Source organism: Trichomycterus rosablanca, chromosome 4 (assembly GCF_030014385.1).
Source record: "Trichomycterus rosablanca isolate fTriRos1 chromosome 4, fTriRos1.hap1, whole genome shotgun sequence".
Lineage (NCBI taxonomy): Eukaryota > Metazoa > Chordata > Actinopteri > Siluriformes > Trichomycteridae > Trichomycterus > Trichomycterus rosablanca.
The window spans coordinates 12,042,099-12,064,405 of record NC_085991.1 but is presented as its reverse complement, the minus strand read 5'-3'; the positions used below and the strand labels follow the sequence as shown (position 1 = coordinate 12,064,405).

At 38.9% G+C, this 22,307-nt stretch overlaps 2 non-coding genes across 2 annotated transcripts; both read right to left on the bottom strand.

Moving 5' to 3' along the window:
- Positions 1 to 20,102: 20,102 nt before the first annotated feature.
- Positions 20,103 to 20,174, bottom strand: trnap-agg (transfer RNA proline (anticodon AGG)). Its single transcript has one exon. It is a non-coding gene; the product is annotated as a tRNA-Pro (tRNA).
- Positions 20,175 to 20,729: 555 nt separating this feature from the next.
- trnap-agg (transfer RNA proline (anticodon AGG)) lies at positions 20,730 to 20,801 on the bottom strand. The gene has a single exon. It is a non-coding gene; the product is annotated as a tRNA-Pro (tRNA).
- Between the last annotated feature and the right edge of the window lie 1,506 nt (positions 20,802 to 22,307).

Sequence of the window (22,307 nt, the reverse complement as noted above, 5' to 3'; positions counted from 1 at the left end):
TCGCTTTGGATAAAGGCGTCTGCTAAATGCTGTAAATGTAATGTATAAAAAAAACATAGCAACATTTATGTAAATATAGTGAGTAATATAAATGTATACTATTATATTTCTATTTTCTATTTGTTTTCTATTTATTTTTGGTGAGTATATTATTTGTTATAGTATTATTTGTATATTGTATCCTTTGTATATTTTCATTAATTTATATTATGGGGAGACTGGTTTATAAGAGATGCTCTCTTGTTGATAAGATATAAAATATTTGAATGAAATTTTTGTAAATTAATACATTAAACATAATTAATTATAATTTTATTTAGCTGCTTTTCATCACTTTATTTCAACTTTCTCCCCTGCTGCCAGAAAATTTCCGTTTTTTTACACTTTTTTTTACAGCGTACCTCTCAGACTGACAACCTTAATTCTAACAATAACTTATTATTAGAACCCTAACCATAAACCTAACCCCAAAAAATTAATTTCTCTTGTTTTTTGCAAGGTATATAGTTCACTCAGTCTGTCACACTTTTGGTTTAAATCATGTTGCCCTCTTCTCAGATTTACAATATCATAATGCTGGTCTAATTAAGGCCTATTGTAGGCATTTTAATGGGCAATTTACAGTAGGACCATAAACACCTCAAACCCCCCATTTTCTCACAATCAAGTCAGACTGCCATATTATTCCAATTGTTAGTCATTAATGTATTAATTAGGGTTAGCTGTATTAACTGTTTTAATGACATTTTAAAATACTGAGCATGTGAAGTTATATTTACTTTATTATTGAACAATATTTATTATTGAACAATAATAATTGAAATATATTGTATTTTCATGGTGATTTTTTTTAATAAAAGTATATTGTATATATAACATTTGTTAATGTATAAAAAATGCGATGAACGAGACTTGATAACGTGATTTCTGTACTAACATTAGATCATTGTTTTAATATCAACAATTTCTGTTTATTTACAGGGCTTCCTAACTTTCAGGACAAGCCAGTGCATGTTAACATTTCTTTTGTTTAAAAAAATTGTTGATGTATTTTTTTGAATTGTGCAGTTTTGAAAGTTTTACTAAATGCACTTTTAAATACCTAACAGGTCATGTAAACATTCAGTGGTCTTTAATGTTGATTGAACAACATTTAATTTGTTTTCTATTTCTATTTTCTATTTGTTTTCTATTTATTTTTGGTGAGTATATTATTTGGCCTAAGTGAATATAGCTTGCTATCAAATATAGGCCCAACTGAACAATATAGCTCCAATCTGCACTGCTAAATACTTTATTATTTAACAATATTTATTATTTAACAATAATAATTGAAATATATTGTATTTTCATGGTGATTTTTTTGGTAAAAGTATATTGTATATATAACATTTGGTAATGTATAAAAAACAAAGCAACATTTATGTAAATATAGTGAGTAATATACAGTGTATCACAAAAGTGAGTACACCCCTCACATTTCTGCAGATATTTAAGTATATCTTTTCATGGGACAACACTGACAAAATGACACTTTGACACAATGAAAAGTAGTCTGTGTGCAGCTTATATAACAGTGTAAATTTATTCTTCCCTCAAAATAACTCAATATACAGCCATTAATGTCTAAACCACCGGCAACAAAAGTGAGTACACCCCTAAGAGACTACACCCCTAAATGTCCAAATTGAGCACTGCTTGTCATTTTCCCTCCAAAATGTCATGTGATTTGTTAGTGTTACTAGGTCTCAGGTGTGCATAGGGAGCAGGTGTGTTCAATTTAGTAGTACAGCTCTCACACTCTCTCATACTGGTCACTGAAAATTCCAACATGGCACCTCATGGCAAAGAACTCTCTGAGGATCTTAAAAGACGAATTGTTGCACTACATGAAGATGGCCAAGGCTACAAGAAGATTGCCAACACCCTGAAACTGAGCTGCAGCACAGTGGCCAAGATCATCCAGCGTTTTAAAAGAGCAGGGTCCACTCAGAACAGACCGTTGGTCGTCCAAAGAAGCTGAGTACACGTGCTCAGCGTCACATCCTGACAAACTGCTGTCTTTGAAAGATAGGCGCAGGAGTGCTGTCAGCATTGCTGCAGAGATTGAAAAGGTGGGGGGTCAGCCTGTCAGTGCTCAGACCATACGCCGCACACTACATCAAATTGGTCTGCATGGCTGTCACCCCAGAAGGAAGCCTCTTCTGAAGTCTCTACACAAGAAAGCCCGCAAACAGTTTGCTGAAGACATGTCAACAAAGGACATGGATTACTGGAACCATGTCCTATGGTCTGATGAGACCAAGATTAATTTGTTTGGTTCAGATGGTCTCAAGCATGTGTGGCGGCAATCAGGTGAGGAGTACAAAGATAAGTGTGTCATGCCTACAGTCAAGCATGGTGGTGGGAATGCCATGGTCTGGGGCTGCATGAGTGCAGCAGGTGTTGGGGAGTTACATTTCATTGAGGGACACATGAACTCCAATATGTACTGTGAAATACTGAAGCAGAGCATGATCCCCTCCCTCCGGAAACTGGGTCGCAGGGCAGTGTTCCAGCATGATAATGACCCCAAACGCACCTCTAAGACGACCACTGCTTTATTGAAGAGGCTGAGGGTAAAGGTGATGGACTGGCCAAGCATGTCTCCAGACCTAAACCAAATAGAACATCTTTGGGGCATCCTCAAGCGGAAGGTGGAGGAGCGCAAAGTCTCGAATATCCGCCAGCTCCGTGATGTCGTCATGGAGGAGTGGAAAAGCATTCCAGTGGCAACCTGTGAAGCTCTGGTAAACTCCATGCCCAGGAGAGTTAAGGCAGTTCTGGGAAATAATGGTGGCCACACAAAATATTGACACTTCATGAACTTTCACTAAGGGGTGTACTCACTTTTGTTGCCGGTGGTTTAGACATTAATGGCTGTATATTGAGTTATTTTGAGGGAAGAATAAATTTACACTGTTATATAAGCTGCACACAGACTACTTTTCATTGTGTCAAAGTGTCATTTTGTCAGTGTTGTCCCATGAAAAGATATACTTAAATATCTGCAGAAATGTGAGGGGTGTACTCACTTTTGTGATACACTGTACATTTATACAACAAGGTAAATGAAAATATCTTATAGATATTTTATATATCTTATAGTATCATATATTATTTAAGTAGTTGTTTCATAACAGATTTACTTAATATTTTGAAGTAAGTAAGCCTTTCTATGAAGAAAAACTAAATGGACTAAATGGAGATCGTCAGCTGGCTGATGACCTTAACAGGTTCTACTGCAGGTTTGAAAAGGCCATTAACGAGCACCCATCCAACAGTACTTTACTCCTGTCTGACACTCAGTCACCCATCCACACTGAAAAAAACTGACTTTTTGGCATAGTAATATATAATTAAAACTCTCATAAAGTTTACACTATAATTTTTACTAAATGCACTTTTAAATACCTAACAAGTCATTGTGGTTTGAATAAAGATTAAAAAAGGAATTAGGTGTACACCAGAGTTGGTGTAATTTTTAATTCATATTGCAAAATGTTTTCCAAATTTTACATTACATACTTTAAATAATAAGTCATTAATAAGGGTACTGTATTAATCAATACCATATTCTGTTACTGCTGTTACTGTTTTTTAGAGGTGTATGACACAATTTTAACAATTAAAATCTGTTGAAAGTAAGAGACTTAATGAAATTATAGGACTATTTCCTGTAAAAAATAGTACAATGATGGATTTTAATTGTTTCTTAACTTTCAGGACAAGCCAGTGCATGTTAACATTTCTTTTGTTTAAAAACATTGTTGATGTATTTTTTTTAATTGTGCAATTGTTTTGAAAGTTTTACTAAATTCACTTTTAAATACCTAACAGGTCATGTAAACATTCAGTGGTCTTTAATGTTGATTGAACGACATTTAAATTGTTTTCTATTTTCTATTTGTTTTCTATTTATTTTTGGTGAGTATATTAGTTGTATATTATTTGACCTAAGTGAATATGCCCTGCTATCAAATATAGGCCCAACTGAACAATATAGCTCCAATCTGCACTGTTAAATACTTTATTATTTAACAATAATAATTGAAATATATTGTATTTTCATGGTAATTTGTTTGGTAAAAGTATATTGTATAATGGATAATGTATAATGTATAAAAACAAAGCAACATTTATGTAAATAAAGTGAGTAATATAAATCTATACAACAAAGTAAATGAAAATATCTTATAGATATTTTGTATATCTTATAGTATCATATATTATTTAAGTAGTTGTTTCATAACAGATTTACTTAATATTTTGAAGTAAGCCTTTCTATGAAGAAAAACTAAATGGACTAAATGGAGATCGTCAGCTGGCTGATGACCTTAACAGGTTCTACTGCAGGTTTGAAAAGGCCAGCAACGAGCACCCATCCAACAGTACTTTACACCTGTCTGACACTCAGTCACCCATCCACACTGAAAAAAACTGACTTTTTGATATAGTAATATATAATGAATTAACTCTCATAAAGTTTACACTATAGTTTTAAATATCAGTGAAAACTAAACATTTTTAAGTTAGAATATAAATATATACACAATATATTTAAGTAGTAAATGAACTGTGTGGGGTGAATAAATTTTATTCTTAACATTCTAGTAGTGTTAAAATGTTTTTTTTTTGTCATTGACCATAAACCTAGAAATAATAAGTAAATATTAATCAAAAAACACATCACGTTTAAATCCATGCATGCACGATGAACGAGACTTGATAACGCGATTTCTGTACTAACATTAGATCATTGTTTTAATACCAACAATTTCTGTTTATTTACAGGGTTTCCTAACTTTCAGGACAAGCCAATGCATGTTAACATTTCTTTTGATAAAAAAAAATTATGTATTTTTTTTAATTGTGCAGTTTGAAAGTTTTACTAAATGCTCTTTTAAATACCTAACAGGTCATGTAAACATTCAGAGGTCTTTAATGTTGATTGAACAACATTTAATTTATTTTCTATTTCTATTTTCTAAGTTTTATAAAACTTTATAACTTTTAAAAAATATATTTTTATTTTAAATAAGTGTTCTATGTGAAAAGTATGCTGAAGCATTTTAAAGCCATTGCTAAGGACTTCTTGTATTGTGCACAACAAAATAGTTGTTTCATAACAGATTAACTTAATATTTTGAAGTAAGTAAGCCTTTCTATGAAGAAAAACTAAATGGACTTTACATACGTAAGTAGTTTAAGTACATATAACTGTTAACCTAACCCTAATCCTGAAAATGAATTTATCTTGCTTTTTGCAAGGCATATAATTAACTTATATTATGTAAGTGTTTTTCATTGTGTATCATTTTACTCATTATCTTAGGCCTAAGGTCTGGCTGACTGGTTTCTAGAACCATTAACACTAGGCGGGTCTTGGTCTATTGGGGGGTGTGGCATTCTTTTACAGTAGCATATAATTGACCAGCCAAAAGGGGCTCCATCACTACTGCCCCTTGTATTGTCAAGGTCAGTTCTCTTTTTTATCTTCTCTGAAGTTTTCAAGTTCTTCAAATCTACGAGTTCAGATGGCTTCTCCTGTGTAAGTACAACTTTGTTCTTGGTATATTTATTTGAACCAAACCCTAACATAACATAACCCCACCCTAACCTAACCATAAACTCTTATTAGGGTTAGGGTTTGTATTGGAATTATACATATATGATATGTCACTGTATATAATATCTAATTTCCTTGATATTGTGGTTTGAATAAAGATTAAAAAAAGGAATCAGTCAGAGTTGGTGTTTTTAAGACCACTCCTACAAACCTTGGGAGACACTGTATAGTGTAAATATAAAATTGTAGATAATTTCCTTTTTTGTCTTGTATTCCTTACAGCCAGTCCCGCAACAAGACCCACCTGCTGTGCCCTTTCTGCAAGTTGGTGCAGTCCAGTCTTTCAGGCCACCTGACCCAGAAGTGCATGAAGGACAACTCAGTCAGTGACAGAAAGAGGGTGCTTGAAGCTGCAAAGAAAGAGGCCCATGAATTGCTCCACAGAGGCCGTGTCATTGAGTATGGCCCTATCAGGAGAATTATGGACAGCCCTAGCCCAGTTGAAAGGTATGACAGTAGTGTTTTCAAACTTTGTGTACTTCTTTGTAAAAAAATAAAAACACATATTGTCTGACAACTCACCCTTCTGCCTGGGTGATGGAAAAAGTGATAATAGTTTCTTAGTGATAAAAATGTGACAATAGGCCAAGGTAATGTCATTGAGTTAGTGTTAATGGCCCAATTAATGACCCAGACCTAGTTCCAAACTTTGTCTCAATTAAAATTTAGCACTGAGATATAACTGTATGTTATTAATAAATTTAATTGAGTTTTAAGACTCAATAACTTGAGCAACCTGAGCCATATGGTCATTTGTTCTCAGCTTTAGATAATATTGTCAAGTATACTTTTTCTTTTTTTCTTTTTCCTGTGACAAATCAATTCAATTTTCTCTCTTTTTTTAGCCTGATTCAAGAGTTGGAGAAGAGGGGTTTTGTTGTGGTCAACATTCCTCCAGGCATCCCGGTTCCAGCCCAGGAAGCAGCTCAGTCTGCAGCCCTTTCTGCAGCTGTAGCTGAACCTGCAGCATCCATCCCCTCTTCTGAAAGTTCTCAAAGCTCTGGAGAATACTTTCAAGGGTGGGTCTTTACAGATCTTGCTTACATATATATCTTGCTTACATACAGTGGCGCTTGAAAGTTTGTGAACCCTTTAGAATTTTCTATATTTCTGCATAAATATGACCGAAAACATCATCAGATTTTCACACAAGTCCTAAAAGTAGATAAAGAGAACCCAGTTAAACAAATGAGACAAAAATATTATACTTGGTCATTTATTTATTGAGGAAAATGATCCAATATTACATATTTGTGAGTGGCAAAAGTATGTGAACCTCTAGGATTCACAGTTAATTTGAAGGTGAAATTAGAGTCAGGTGTTTTCAATCAATGGGATGACAATCAGGTGTGAGTGGGCACCCTGTTTTATTTAAAGAACAGGGATCTATCAAAGTCTGTTCTTCACAACACATGTTTGTGGTAGTGTATCATGGCACAAACAAAGGAGTTTCTGAGGACCTCAGAAAAAGAATTGTTGATGCTCATCAGGCTGGAAAAGGTTACAAAACCATCTCTAAAGTGTTTGGACTTCACCAATCCGCAGTCAGACAGATTGTGTACAAATGGAGGAAATTCAAGACCATTGTTACCCTCCCCAGGAGTGGTCGACCAACAAAGATCACTCCAAGAGCAAGGCGTGTAATAGTTGGTGAGGTCACAAAGGACCCCAGGGTAACTTCTAAGCAACTGAAGGCCTCTCTCACATTGGCTAATGTTAATGTTCATGAGTCCACCATCAGGAGAACACTGAACAACAATGGTGTGCATGGCAGGGTTGCAAGGAGAAAGCCACTGCTCTCCAAAAAGAACATCGCTGCTCGTCTGCAGTTTGCTACAGATCACGTGGACAAGCCAGAAGGCTACTGGAAGAATGTTTTGTGGACGGATGAGACCAAAATATAACTTTTTGGTTTAAATGAAAAGCGTTATGTTTGGAGAAAGAAAAACACTGCATTCCAGCATAAGAACCTTATCCCATCTGTGAAACATGGTGGTGGTAGTATCATGGTTTGGGCTTGTTTTGCTGCATCTGGGCCAGGACGGCTTGCCATCATTGATGGAACAATGAATTCTGAATTATATCAGAGAATTCTTAAGGAAAATGTCAGGACATCTGTCCATGAACTGAATCTCAAGAGAAGGTGGGTCATGCAGCAAGACAACGACCCTAATCACACAAGTCGTTCTACAAAGAATGGTTAAAGAAGAATAAAGTTAATGTTTTGGAATGGCCAAGTCAAAGTCCTGACCTTAATCTAATCGAAATGTTGTGGAAGAACCTGAAGCTAGCAGTTAATGTGAGGAAACCCACCAACATCCCAGAGTTGAAGCTGTTCTGTACGGAGGAATGGGCTAAAATTCCTCCAAGCCGGTGTGGATCATTTTCCTCAATAAATAAATGACCAAGTATAATATTTTTGTCATTTGTTTTACTGGGTTCTCTTTATCTACTTTTAGGACTTTTATCCTAAACTTTATTTTATCTGTCTTTTACTCGGTTTACTACAGTATATTTCAGAGATGCAGTTTGTTTGTTTGTTTATTGGGATGTTAACGTCATGTTTTAAACTTAGGTTACATTCATGACAGGAACGGTAGTTACTCATTACACAAGGTTCATCAGTTCACACAAGGTTACATCGAACACAGTCATGGACAATTTTGTATCTCCAATTCACCTCACTTGCATGTCTTATGACTGTGGGAGGAAACCGGAGCACCCGGAGTAAACCCACGCAGACACGGGGAGAACATGCAAACTCCACACAGAAAGGACCTGGACTGCCCCACCTGGGGATCGAACCAAAGACCTTCTTGCTGTGAGGCGACAGTGCTAACCACTTAGCCACCGTGCAGCCCCAGAGATGCAGTTATGTACTGTAAAGCTTTTGTAACACATTGTCATGTACAGGGGTTGGACAAAATAACTGAAACACCTGGTTTTAGACCACAATAATTTATTAGTATGGTGTAGGGCCTCCTTTTGCGGCCAATACAGCATCAATTCGTCTTGGAAATGACATATACAAGTCCTGCACAGTAGTCAGAGGGATTTTAAGCCATTCTTCTTGCAGGATAGTGGCCAGGTCACTACGTGATGCTGGTGGAGGAAAATGTTTCCTGACTCGCTTCTCCAAAACACCCCAAAGTGGCTCAATAATATTTAGATCTGGTGACTGTGCAGGCCATGGGAGATGTTCAACTTCACTTTCATGTTCATCAAACCAATCTTTCACCAGTCTTGCTGTGTGTATTGGTGCATTGTCATCCTGATACACGGCACCGCCATTGGATGCACATGGTCCTCCAGAATGGTTCGGTAGTCCTTGGCAGTGACGCGGCAATCTAGCACAAGTATTGGGCCAAGGGAATGCCATGATATGGCAGCCCAAACAATCACTGATCCACCCCCATGCTTCACTCTGGGCATGCAACAGTCTGGGTGGTACGCTTCTTTGGGGCTTCTCCACACCGTAACTCTCCCGGATGTGGGGAAAACAGTAAAGGTGGACTCATCAGAGAACAATACATGTTTCACATTGTCCACAGCCCAAGATTTGCGCTCCTTGCACCATTGAAACCGACGTTTGGCATTGGCACGAGTGACCAAAGGTTTGGCTATAGCAGCCCGGCCATGTATATTGACCCTGTGGAGCTCCCGACGGACAGTTCTGGTGGAAACAGGAGAGTTGAGGTGCACATTTAATTCTGCCGTGATTTGGGCAGCCGTGGTTTTATGTTTTTTGGATCCGGGTTAGCACCCGAACATCCCTTTCAGACAGCTTCCTCTTGCGTCCACAGTTAATCCTGTTGGATGTGGTTTGTCCTTCTTGGTGGTATGCTGACATTACCCTGGATACCGTGGCTCTTGATACATCACAAAGACTTGCTGTCTTGGTCACAGATGCGCCAGCAAGACGTGCACCAACAATTTGTCCTCTTTTGAACTCTGGTATGTCACCCATAATGTTGTGTGCATTGCAATATTTTGAGCAAAACTGTGCTCTTACCCTGCTAATTGAACCTTCACACTCTGCTCTTACTGGTGCAATGTGCAATTAATGAAGATTGGCCACCAGACTGGTCCAATTTAGCCATGAAACCCCTGTAGGTTGTCACTTTGTGGTACTTTCACACATAACACAGACTCTGTTATTTGCTGTTTGAAAGGTAGTTAATTCTGATCGACTAGATAGAGCAATAACATACTTTACACCAAATGACCAGGGCTGTTTATGCACATTAATTATCTAATGTACATGTGCCATATTTTACACCACTTATACTCTTATATTTACTACAACCCCTGTCACATATGTCCTTTCATCCGGTATGTATTTTTAATTATGCCTGGTATTTTAAAATATGGTATATAAAAAAACTTGCTCTGCCACATCAACATATATGTGCACGTGTGTATGTACAACGAAAGATAAATAGAAAAAAAATAATGAAAAACATTACAAATTTCTACAAGCAAAATATTAAAGAGCACAGTGAGATTTCACTACCACTGTGGTTCAGATTAGACTGTCTGTACTGGTTTAGTGAGGCTCCTTAACTACTCAAAGCTCCTTCAACTGACCCATAAAACTAGTAATGTAACTTACCAATCTGCTATGCCCACTTTAACCAGCAAATGAAGCAACACACTAACACAAGTGCATTTATCTGGAAAGTACAACCCCAAATCAGAAAAAGTTGGGACAGTATGGAAAATGCAAATAAAATAAAAACACATTGTTCCCTGCATTTACCTGGACTTTTATTTGAATGCAGACAGTTTGAACCTGAGATATTCCATGTTTTATCTGCTCAACTTCATTTCATTTGTTAATATACCTCCATACCTGCATTTCAGGCCTGCAACCTATTCCAAAAAAAGTTGGAACGAAGGAAATTTAGGGCTAGTAATGAGGTGACAGAAACTAAATAATGATGTGATTCCAAACAGGTGATGTCAACAGGTGATTGTAATCATGGTTTGGTACAAAAGCAGCATCCAGGACAGGTCAAAGAAAGAGTCTTTGATGAGCAAAGATGACCAGAGGATCTCCAGTTTGTCAACAAATGTGTGAGAAAATGATTGAAATGTTTAAAAACAATGTATCTCAAAGAAAGATTGGAAGGGATTTGCATATTTCTCCCTCTACAGTGCATAACATCATTAAACCATTCAAGGAATCAGGAGGAATTTCAGTTCGTAAAGGCCAAGGGCGCAAGCTTAAGCTGAACACCCGTGATCTTCAATCCCAAAGACGGCACTGCATCAATAACCGCCACTCAACAACAGCTGATATAACCACATGGGTGAGGGATTACTTTGGCAAACTTTTGTCAAGCACTACAATACAGAGTTACATGCACAAATGCCACTTAAAACTTTACTGTGCATAAAAAAAGCCTTATGTTAACCATGTCCAGAAGCGGCGTCGACTTCTCTGGGCTCGGAGGCATCTAGGATGGACCATCACACAGTGAAAACATGTATTGTGGTCAGATGAATCAGCATTCCAGGTCTTTTTTTGGAAAAAATAGACACTGTGTGCTCCGGACCAAAGACAAAAAGGACCATCCAGACTGTTATCAGCAACAAGTCCAAAAGCCAGGGTCTGTCATGGTATGGGGCTGTGTCAGTGCCCTTGGCAAAGGTCATTTACACTTCTGTGATGGCAGCATTAATGCAGAACATTAAGTACATTGAGATCTTAGAGCAACACATGCTGCATTCAAGACGTCATCTTTTCCAGGGACGTCCAGCATTTTTCAACAAGACAATGCAAAACCACATGCTGCACACATTACAAAGGCATGGCTGTGGAAGAAGAGGGTACGGGTACTGGACTGGCCTGTCTGCAGTTCTGACCTGTCACCAATAGAGAATGTGTGGAGAATTTTTAAAGTAAAAATGCGACAACGACGACCCCGTACTGTTGCACATCTTAAGACGTGTTTGCAGGAAGAATGAGACAAAATAAAAGCTGAAACACTAAATCACTTGGTATCCTCGGTGCCAAAACGTCTTTTAAGTGTGGTGAAAAGGAATGGCAACATTACCAAGTGGTGAATGCTTTACTGTCCCAACTTTTTTGGAATGTGTTGCAGGCCTGAAATGCAGGAATGGATGTTTATTAATAAATGAAATGAAGTTGAGCAGATAAAACATGAAATATCTCAGGTTCATCCTGTCTGCAATCAAATAAAAGTCAAAGTAAATGTAAGAAACTCTGTGTTTTTGCATTTTCCATGCTGTCCCACCTATTTCTGATTTAAGGTTGTGTATACACAGACAGAGACACACACACATACAAAAATATATTCAGGGTTTGGTCAGTAATATTAACTTCAGTTACATTTACAATAATAATAATAATAATAATCCATTTTATTTATGGCGCCTTTCAAAACACTCAAGGACACCTTACAAAAGCAAGAAAGTAACAGACATCAATAAACCATTAAAATCTAATAGAAAAATCAATAAAGATAAATACAATAAAATCAATACAATCTCTAAACAGTCAAATGTAATCACTATTAAACAAATATTGGGGTAGTAGTACCAATCAAGTTTGAAAGATTAGTAGTAGGCTAGCTTGAAGAGGTGAGTTTTAAGTTGGGATTTAAAAGTAGAGAAACAATCGATAGTACGGATATGGATTGGGAGGGTGTTCCAGAGAGAAGGGGCAGAGTGGCTAAAAGCCCTCGCACCCATAGTCGACAGGCGGACAGAAGGAATAGAAAGCTGGAAGGCTGAGGAAGACCTAAGAGTGCGGGTGGGATTGTAGAATTGGAGTAAATCGGTTGATGTAAGAGGGTGCTAGACCATGTAGAGCTTTGAATGTGAATAATTTATTTATTATTTTTATTTACCTTTATTTAACCAGGATGATCTCATTGAGATTTAAAATCTCTTTTTCAAGAGAGACCTGGTCAAGAATGGCAGCAACACACATCCGTTACAATACATAAAACAAAACAGTTTTTACAATTTTTATCAAAAAAAGACACCATAAAACAGCTGAGAAAATAGACACCATAAAACAGCTAAGAAGTATCTTATGAATTAAAACATTTACAACAAGATGCCTCCTGAACGTAATGTTTTAGTCTTGTCTTAAAAACATTCAACGAGACCAACTCCTTCAGCTTCAAACCATTCTGAAGTTGGTTCCAGTCTGATGGAGCAGCAAACTGAAATGATTTTTTACCAAGTTCAGTACGGACTTTAGGTATTTCTAATAAAATTAAATCTTCCGAGCGCAGCGAATAACCCCCTGTGGATCTGTTTACAATATAAAACAGGAGATAAGATGGTAGCAAACCCAAAATTGCCTTATACACAAGTGTATACCAATGATAAAGTCTGCGGGAGGACAACGCAGTCCACCTAACGCGGGCATACAGAACACAATGATGGGTACGAGCTTCAAGATTTGTGATGAAACGTAAGGCCCCATGATAGACCGAATCTAATAAATGCAACACCTGTGAAGATGCATGCATATAAATTACATCCCCAAAATCTAGGATAGACAAAAATGAAGCAGCAACAAGGCGTTTTCTAGCCTCAAAAGACAGACATGATTTAATTCTAAAATAAAAACCCAACTTTAGTTTTAATTTCTTTATCAGCTGGTGGATATGGGGAGCAAAGGTCAGCGCATCATCTATTATAAAACCTAAGTATTTATACTGGGACACACTTTAATAACAAGATCTTAAAGTGTATGCGATAATTTACGGGGAGCCAGTGAAGCTGTCTGAGAACTGGAGTGATGTGATTAGTTGAGGGTGAGCTAGAGATAATCCGTGCAGCAGAGTTTTGGACTAGTTGGAGTTTTTGTAATGATTTATGAGGTAAGCCGAATAGGATTGAATTACAGTAGTCAATTCGGCAATTCCAGCGCATGGACGAGAATGGCAGTACTTGTTTGACTGAGGAACGGGCGTAGGCGGTTGATATTCCTTAAGTGGAAGTAGGCAGATCGTGTAATGTTATTGATGTGTGCTTTGAAAGAAAGATGACTGTCAAGAACAACACCCAGGCAACCTGGGAAGAAGGCGAAATGACAGAGTTTTCAAAGTTCTAAGTAAACGATTTGGTTTTGGCGAGAGTGGTCTTAGTTCCCACAAGGAGAATTTGGGTTTTATCTGTATTAACCATCAGGAAGTTTTTAGAGAACCAGTTTTTAGTTTCGTCTAAGCAGTCAGATAGGGTAGAAGGTGGGAGCAAGGCATTAGGTTTAGTGGATAAGTATAGTTGGGTGTCATCAGCATAACAGTGGAATTGGATTTTATGTTTCCTAAATATTTGACCAACAGGTAGAAGGTAAATAATAAATAAGAGAGGTCCTAGAACAGAGCCCTGTGGGACACCACAAACAACTTCAGATGGGTGAGACTGAAAATGTTTGAGTTGAACGAACTGGCTACGACCATTAATATAGGAGAAAAACCATGCAAAAACAGTATCAGTAAGTCCAATTGATTTGAGGCGGTCCAGCAAGATTTTGTGTGAGATAGTATCGAAGGCCGCCTTCAGATCTAGAAGAATGAGAATGGTTAGCAAACTAGAGTCAGCTGCCACTAGAAGGTCATTAGTTATTTTAAGAAGTGCCGTTTAGAGGGCGAAAACCAGACTGGAAAGCCTCATATAAATCGTTGTCTATTAGATATTTATGAACTTGAGCAAAAACAACTTTCTCAATAACTTTCTAAATAAAAGGTAGATTAGAAATAGGACGAAAGTTATTTAGGTCATTGGGATCCAAGCCAGGTTTCTTAAGTATGGGTGTAATAGTTGCCATCTTGAGAGGGGCAGGAAGGGAACCAGAAAGAAGAGATGATTGAACAATGGCAGTAATAGGAGTACACAGAGAGGAAACGCAAGATTTGACAAGGTTTGTAGGGAGAGGATCAAGAATGCAGGTTGAAGGTTTAGATTTTTGGATAAGGCGGGTTATTTCAGTTATAGTAGGAAGTTCAAAAGTAGATAGGGAACAAGAACATAGTACATGAGCAGTTGTACAGTCATAGCTTATAGTATTAACAGGTGGAGAGTACTGCTGCTGGTGAATATTTTGGATTTTGGAATTGAAGAATGACATAAACTTGTCACACAGTTCAGTTGAGTACATGTGGTTAGGTAAAGTGTCCGGTGGCTGCAAAATGTTATTCACAGTAGAAAAAAGTGCTCGGGTGTTACCCTCAAACGCCCTAAATAGTGATCCATAGTAGGTAGATTTGGAAGCCGAGATAGCATCTTTATAATGCAGTAGGTGGTTATTATACATTTCCTTGTGCACAGTAAGTCCACTTTTCCTATACAGGCGTTCGAGCTGTCGTGCCCTTGATTTTAGTTGTCGTAGTTCAGTAGTGTACCATGGTGCAGTGCGAGTAAATGAAACAGTTTGTGTTTTTAATGGGGCAAGATTATCCAAGAGATTATGCAGCTCTGTGTTGTAATGAGAGATGAGGTCTTGGGTAGAAGCAGATCCATAGTTCCAATGGAGAGCACTGACTTCCGATGATAGGGCAGTATGATCGATGTTCTTGATATTACGGAATGAGATGGCCCGAGGACTCGTTTTAGCTGATGGCAGTGTCACAGTAAAAGAAATCAGGTGATGATCAGAGATAGGAAGATCTGAAGCAGTACAATTCAGAGGGGTTACTCCAGAACAGCAGATGAGATCTAGAGTATGCCCCTTGCAATGGGTTGGAAAGTCCACATGTTGCTGCAGGCCAAAACCATCGATGCATGACAAGAAATATTTTGTAAATGTATTATTTTTGTTGTCAATGTGGATGTTGAAGTCTCCGAGAACTATTGTGTTCGGTGACATAGAGCAGAGTGAAGTTAGGAAAGTGGAAAAATCATTTATAAAATCAGTATTATGCTTAGGTGGTCGGTAGATTGTGGCCAAAATAGTAGGTATTGGTCCATTAATTTGGATAATAGTTGATTCAAATGAAATATGAGGAGGAACAGACACTGAGGTCACTTTCCATTTCTTACTGTAGAGGGTAGCAATACCGCCTCCTCGCCCAGTGGTGCGAGGTTCACAGGTAAAGGCAAACCCGGGTGGAATGCATTGATTTAATTGAGAAAACTCACCAGGTTGTTGCCATGTCTCGGTCAGGCAGAGAAAATCAAATTTATGATCGGTTAGTAAATCATAGACCAAAGAACTCTTGTCAGAGAGCGAACGGATATTCAGTAGACCAATGTGAAGAGAGTTCAGACTGTGTACGGTGCTTGGCGACCTAGCCAAGGTAGCCAGCACATCCCGGTTAACAGACCGAGTACGGCGTCTGCTGGGTGAACGGGGTAGAGTTGACCAAAGAGACCTTATCGGTTTGCTATCGTCAAATTTGTAATTTCGATGAGAGCCACGATGGATATATTTACGACGTGGAAGGTGAGCAATATCCAGGTGTGAAAACAAAGATGATGACGGCTTGAGGGACGGTATCCGGTAACGGAGTTGGAGAAGTTCCATAGCTGTATATTTTAGAGTGGACATCGTTTGTTGTAAGATGGGAGCAAAAAGCGAAAGCCAGACGAGAGATGTCCACAGTGGGGGCAGAGCAGAGAGAAGAAGGGCGATGAAGCAGGACATAAACAAATGTACCGGTAGCAGATGATAACTCCAATGCTAACTCAAGGTATAGTGCTATTATCCAACAAGGCGCAGATATTTTCTGATTAAAAATAAATAAATAGAGCGACAGGAGCGGTAGTGATCACAGGAGTGTATAAAAATATGAAAAAGAATGAAAAATACAATAAAAATACGATAAAATACGGTAGCGGTAGCGGCAGCCAAATGCGCCAGCGTCCACCATCACCATGACAACGAGAATAGAAATAGAAATGCTTTGGTGTGTGTGTGTCTGGGGGTGTCCACATACTTTTGGCTATACAGATCACTGGGCACTATACAGATCACTGGACACTGGGCGTGTCCACATCTGAGGTGAATGTTAAAGACACTGAGTGGTGCTGTGATCATCAGCTCTGCTCTCAGCTCCAGCACACACTGTGACATCATGATGATGTCACAACATTCTACAAGCTCTGATCTGAGCTCCTGTGCTGGTGCTGCTTCACTTTGAGATGGAGCATCGAAGCAGCAGCAGCTAAAATGTTCTGGTTTAAAAAGTTGTGGTGTTGTAGCGTCCCGTCTGAGGATGAGGAGCCACACAGCCTTAGACCCAAACCTGAGAAGAAGAAGAAATGGTGGCAGAGACTCAAAAAGAAGGAGAGGCAGGAGGAGACGAACGTGGAGGAGAATCAGATAATAGAAAATGAGGAAAATGCAGGGATGAGTACACAGGTTCTGCCGAACCAAGGGCAGGAACTAGAGGTACAGAAGAGAACCAGGTGGAGCAGAGCATGGAGGAGAAGAACATGGAGGAGAAGAATTCAGAGGAGCAGAACCCGGTTACAGAAGGGACTGAAGGTACATCTTGAAGGGGTTTTTTGAGCTGTGTGGTGTTTAATCCATCATGGTGCTGAATCGGGTTTCATTTCTCCAGCAGATCTACTTCAGGCTGTTCTGAAGAACGTCTTCAGGTCCTCGTCTGATGAAGTGGTGCAGCATCAGAACGTCCAGGACGAGCACGTTCTGATTGCTCCCACATTTATAATCCAACCTGAAGAGTGTGGGAGACTGATGGAGACCACGGTGGAGAATAAAGGTGATTATTTTCAGATCTAGATCTTCATCCTAGTGAGCAGATGAAGGCTGGAGTGTTCCTGTAACGTGTGTGTGTGTGTGTGTGTGTTGTGTAGGCGTGTCCGTGCCTGCTGGCGCTCCCGTGTCCCCGGTCTACATGCTGAAGCTGAAGAGAACGAGCCGCTGGACCGTGCGCCCTGTACTGGTGCTGCCGTCCTCAAAATATGTTTCATCGGCTCTGCGATCAAGATCTGTGGAGGCTGCAAAAATAACAGGTTCAACATGTTCTCCCATCTCAGGACCTTCAGAACTTTTTTAGAGGGACCGCTGGGTCCTTCTTTACCTCCCTGATTTAGGAGGGTTCAAAGTCGTGCTTGTAATGATTTTGGGCTAGACGGGACAAGAGGGGGACACACCCGGAGATGTTTCAACGAAGAGTTTAATAATAACAAAACACACAAGACAGGTTTAAACTAGATAAGACACACTAACACAAGACCTATGCTAAATGCTAATCTACACACATGAAACATGAACCTAACTAAACCTAAATCCTAAGCTAAGCTAAATGCTACACTAAACACACCTGAACAAAACTAAACAAGAACTAGACTAAGACAAACAGAAAAAAGACTAAACAAGACATGAATCAAACAGGACAGGAGGAAACAAAACCAAAAAAACAAAACAGTCTCCGCCGCCTGATTCACAGCTGCACCCTTATACAGTATTAACCTGACAATGTCGTGTTAGGTCACGACCAAAACTGCAAATTTTAAACCATATGACAGATTTGCAAAATATGCTGGATTCTCATGAATGGATCCCCTTTATTTATAGACAAAATTTCATGAGATTCTGAGATGAGGGTATTTATTGAGTTGAGCTGGAATGACCCTACAGCAGGGGTGCCCACACTTTCGTGGCTTGAGATCTACTATTTCAGTCAGGTCATCGCGATCTACTTTTTAAGGTTTGACCTCATCATTAAAAAAAAAAGCTTTAAAGCTTAAAGGACAAGCAAGTGGAAAATCACACGCACCTTATTCTGATGATTTGCACTGAATGATGTCAGGCAGGTTTATGTAGTCTGGACAGTAGCTGCTGATGCCAAATCTTAAGCAGGCTTCCAAGAGTTCATCAGTAAGCATGGACAGATATTTAGACTTAATTATTTACATGATGAAAAAGACTGATTCACACAAGTAGGTTGATACAAAAATGCTGTCATATATGTGGCACAATTTCTTATGTTTGGTTTTTCCTCAGCCAGCAAGTTCCAAAATTGTCCAGCAGAGGCCCTTGACTTCATATGAATGTCAGATTGTAGAGTAAAAATTTCTGTATGTAACATGAGATCTGAATATTGTCCATCAGCTTCTTCTACATACGAAACGCCATCTGCTCAGTGGTCTTACCGGAATCGAACCGGGTTTGGTTTCTTTGTGCTTGGTTGTGCACTCACCTTCACAAACAGTGTAGCTTAAAAAGGAAAAATGCAAAAATGGTGCAAACTGGCTACTGATGAATGAAACCTTTCTAGATTTGCAGTGCTTTAGGTGGGCTGAGGTGTAGCTATGGTAACAATCTACCAAGCGCAATCTACCAGCGTGCACTGTGCAATCGACTGATAGATCGCGATCGACGAATTGGGCACCTCTGTCCTACAGCATCAATAATCAGAGCCGGCCCATTTACCACAACCCCAAATCAGAAAAAGATCGGACATTGGTTGGTTGATTGATTAATTGAAGAAATTAAGTAGTTAGGCCAGTAAAGCATTTACCACTTTGTAATGTTGCCATTCCTTCTCACAACATTAAAAACACACATTCTCTACTGAGGACAGGTCAGAACTACAAGCAGGCAAATAGAAGTGTTTCTACTTAGCATGTTCTCTTTCTCACAGAGTTGCTGGCTCCTCTGTTAGCATCATACTTTCTCTAGGACCGGTGATACCAGGCTTGATCTGGTTCAGGTTTTTCACCTGCGCAGATGCATAATCTTTTTTCCTGGGAATTCAGCTTGTCTTGGCACTTTTTAGCCGTCACAATATAACCTCTCTGGACAAGCGAGCTTCCCCAGAGGCATCATGGTTCTTTCTGGATCAGGTCCCATGTTTGAATCAGTGCTGAGTGTGGGTTGCACCAGTTGGTGGGGTGGAGTGCTGCTCATTCATTACAATATGATTGTGTCTTTCATTTGTTATTTTGTTTCTATTATTTTAGCCACCTTAGTGGTGAGGCACAAGTTACAAAACGATGTTCTTGGGATCATATGGCAACCCGTCTTTTTCCAAACATAATTAGCTATATATTTATCATCATTTTAATTGATTTAAATGCTTGTCTCAATGCCAATGCGTCTCTATTTCATTTTAACGGGACATTTGATAAGTTTTTTGTATAGTTCAACGAAGCATTTGACAAGTAGAGGGCTCGTCCGGGATTTGAACCCGGGACCTCTCGCACCCGAAGTGAGAATCATACCCCTACACCAACGAGCCAGCGGGAATAAGAGTCTTTGTGTTACTTTGATCTGTGTGACTGACCTGAAGTGGCCTGCATGGGAACCAGAAGAGGCAGTTGTTCAATTAAACGTGAGCAAAAAAAGGGCTCGTCTGGGATTTGAACCCGGGACCGCTCGCACCCGAAGTCTTTGTGTTACTTTGATCTGCGTGACTGACCTGAAGTGGCCTGCGTGGGAACCTGAAGAGGCAGTTGTTAAATTAAACGTGAGCAAAAAAAAGGGCTCGTCTGGGATTTGAACCCGGGACCGCTCGCACCCTAAGCGAGAATCATACCCCTAGACCAACGAGCCAGCTGGAACAAATGCCAGGGCATTTCTTTGACCTCCCTGGGTTAGCGTCAAAACCATGTTGACTGGTTGCACTGGGAAGTGTATTCATGACAAAACAAAATTCAATGCAGAGCTTCATTAAAGCATTTCTAACAGTTTAAGCATGAGGTGTCATTAAAGACTCGCTTTGTCAGATTAAAAGACTTGGAAGCATTTGACGGGAGCTGTGTGCAGTCCCACTGACTTTATGCTTCACACTGTTTACGTTATGTATCATGTTTATCCACCCAAACTGTACAATACAAACGTTGTGACTCTGTCTTTAATCGGTTAGTTATACAAGAGATTTTGTAACATTTACATTACCATGATATTTTATGTTGTGTTGACTTCATGCTTCTTGCTGTTTGAATTTCGTAACATTTTCAATGCTTTGAATTTGCCCAAAGATATTCTAGAATCTTCTTCAACTTCTACCAGTGTATCAGCATGTATCATTTTTGTTTGATCATTAGATTTTAACGGGACACTTGATAAGTTTTTTTGTACAGTTCAATGAAGCATTCCACTAAACGAGGGCTCGTCCGGGATTTGAACCCAGGACCTCTCGCACCCTAAGCGAGAATCATACCCCTAGACCAACGAGCCAGCGGGAACAAGAGTCTTTGTGTTACTTTGATCTGCGTGACTGACCTTCAAAACTATGTTGTCTGGTTGAGCTGGTAAGTGTGGTCGGTGCTTGCATTACAAAACTATCAAAACCTCCAGTATCAGTACATAGACTGGTTATAACCTCTTTATAAAGAGTTAAAACATGAAAACTATTTAAAGGCTCCAAATAGTAAAAACTTTTAATTAGTCAACTGTCAGGACTAGGAAGCATTTGAAAGCTTTGTGCTGTGTTCATTAAGTGCCTTTGTAACCCCATGTAATTAGGCAGAATTTACATGTTTACCAATTTAATGCCACCTTTGATTTCTAATTGCACACTGTGATAAATTTTGAAGAGACATTTTGATAGACCAACACTGCGTGACTGACCGTTAAAACTCTGTTGTCTGGTTCAACTAGGAAGTGAATTCAGTGCTTGCATGACAAATCAGTACTAATGAAGATGCCGCCGGTGTGTTTTTTAGCTGCTTGTTGCATCCTCTTCTTTATTTAATGCTTCATTGTTCCTCTCTCTCTACCCACCCTCTTTTATGACCACGAGACTCTCCTAGCTATACGGTCTACTGGAATGGCCAAAAATGTCCCGAAACAAGTGTGCCAAGCTCGTAGTTTTTCCCAAGACCCTGGAAGCTGTAATTTCTGCCAGAGGTAGATCAACCAAGTATTAGGCGACGTGAAGAAGGTGAAAGGGGTGTGCAGAGGGTTAGGGTTAGGGTTACCTAATCTTAATATTTGCTGCCACATTAATCATGTCATATAATTAAAATGATTTCTGTTACTTTCCTAACCCTAACCCTAACCCTGACTATAACCCCTGTCACATATGCCCTTTCACCCATGAATGTATTTTCAATTTAGTGGTCATACCTGGTATTTTTGATAGCTAGCTGTATGTGAGAAGACATAGCAAACATTATTATTATTTGGCTTAGTGAGGCTCCTTAACTACTCAAAACCTCTCCTACTGACCCACAGAACCAGTAGTGTAACTAACCAACCTGCCATGCCCACTCCGAACAGCAAATGGTGTGACACGCTAACAAACTACAATGGCCAGCATTATTTAGGCTCATAAGCACTCATCGTTTTTCTGCATGAGTAAGTACAATGTACAACATTCAACAAGACAGAAAGTGTCAGTGACATACTTGGTTAGTTTGCAATAATACACTCAAACATCCCCCACAAAAATAGTGCTGGATCAGACCTGAAACAATAATACATATTAAGGGTGTTTTGCATGGTAATCCAACAAATAAGTTACCAAAATGAATTTGGATAAACAAAAACATGTCAGAAACAAAGAAAGGTAAAACAGAAGTATGTTCATTTATAAAATATAAGTATATATTATGCACACACTGCAATATACACAGATTACTTAAAGATGGACAGGGCAGGAGCAGCCTTTTACAGTGGAGCATTATAACAGATCAATGTACGTTAAAGTTAATGCACTGGGATAGATAGTGATATAGAACA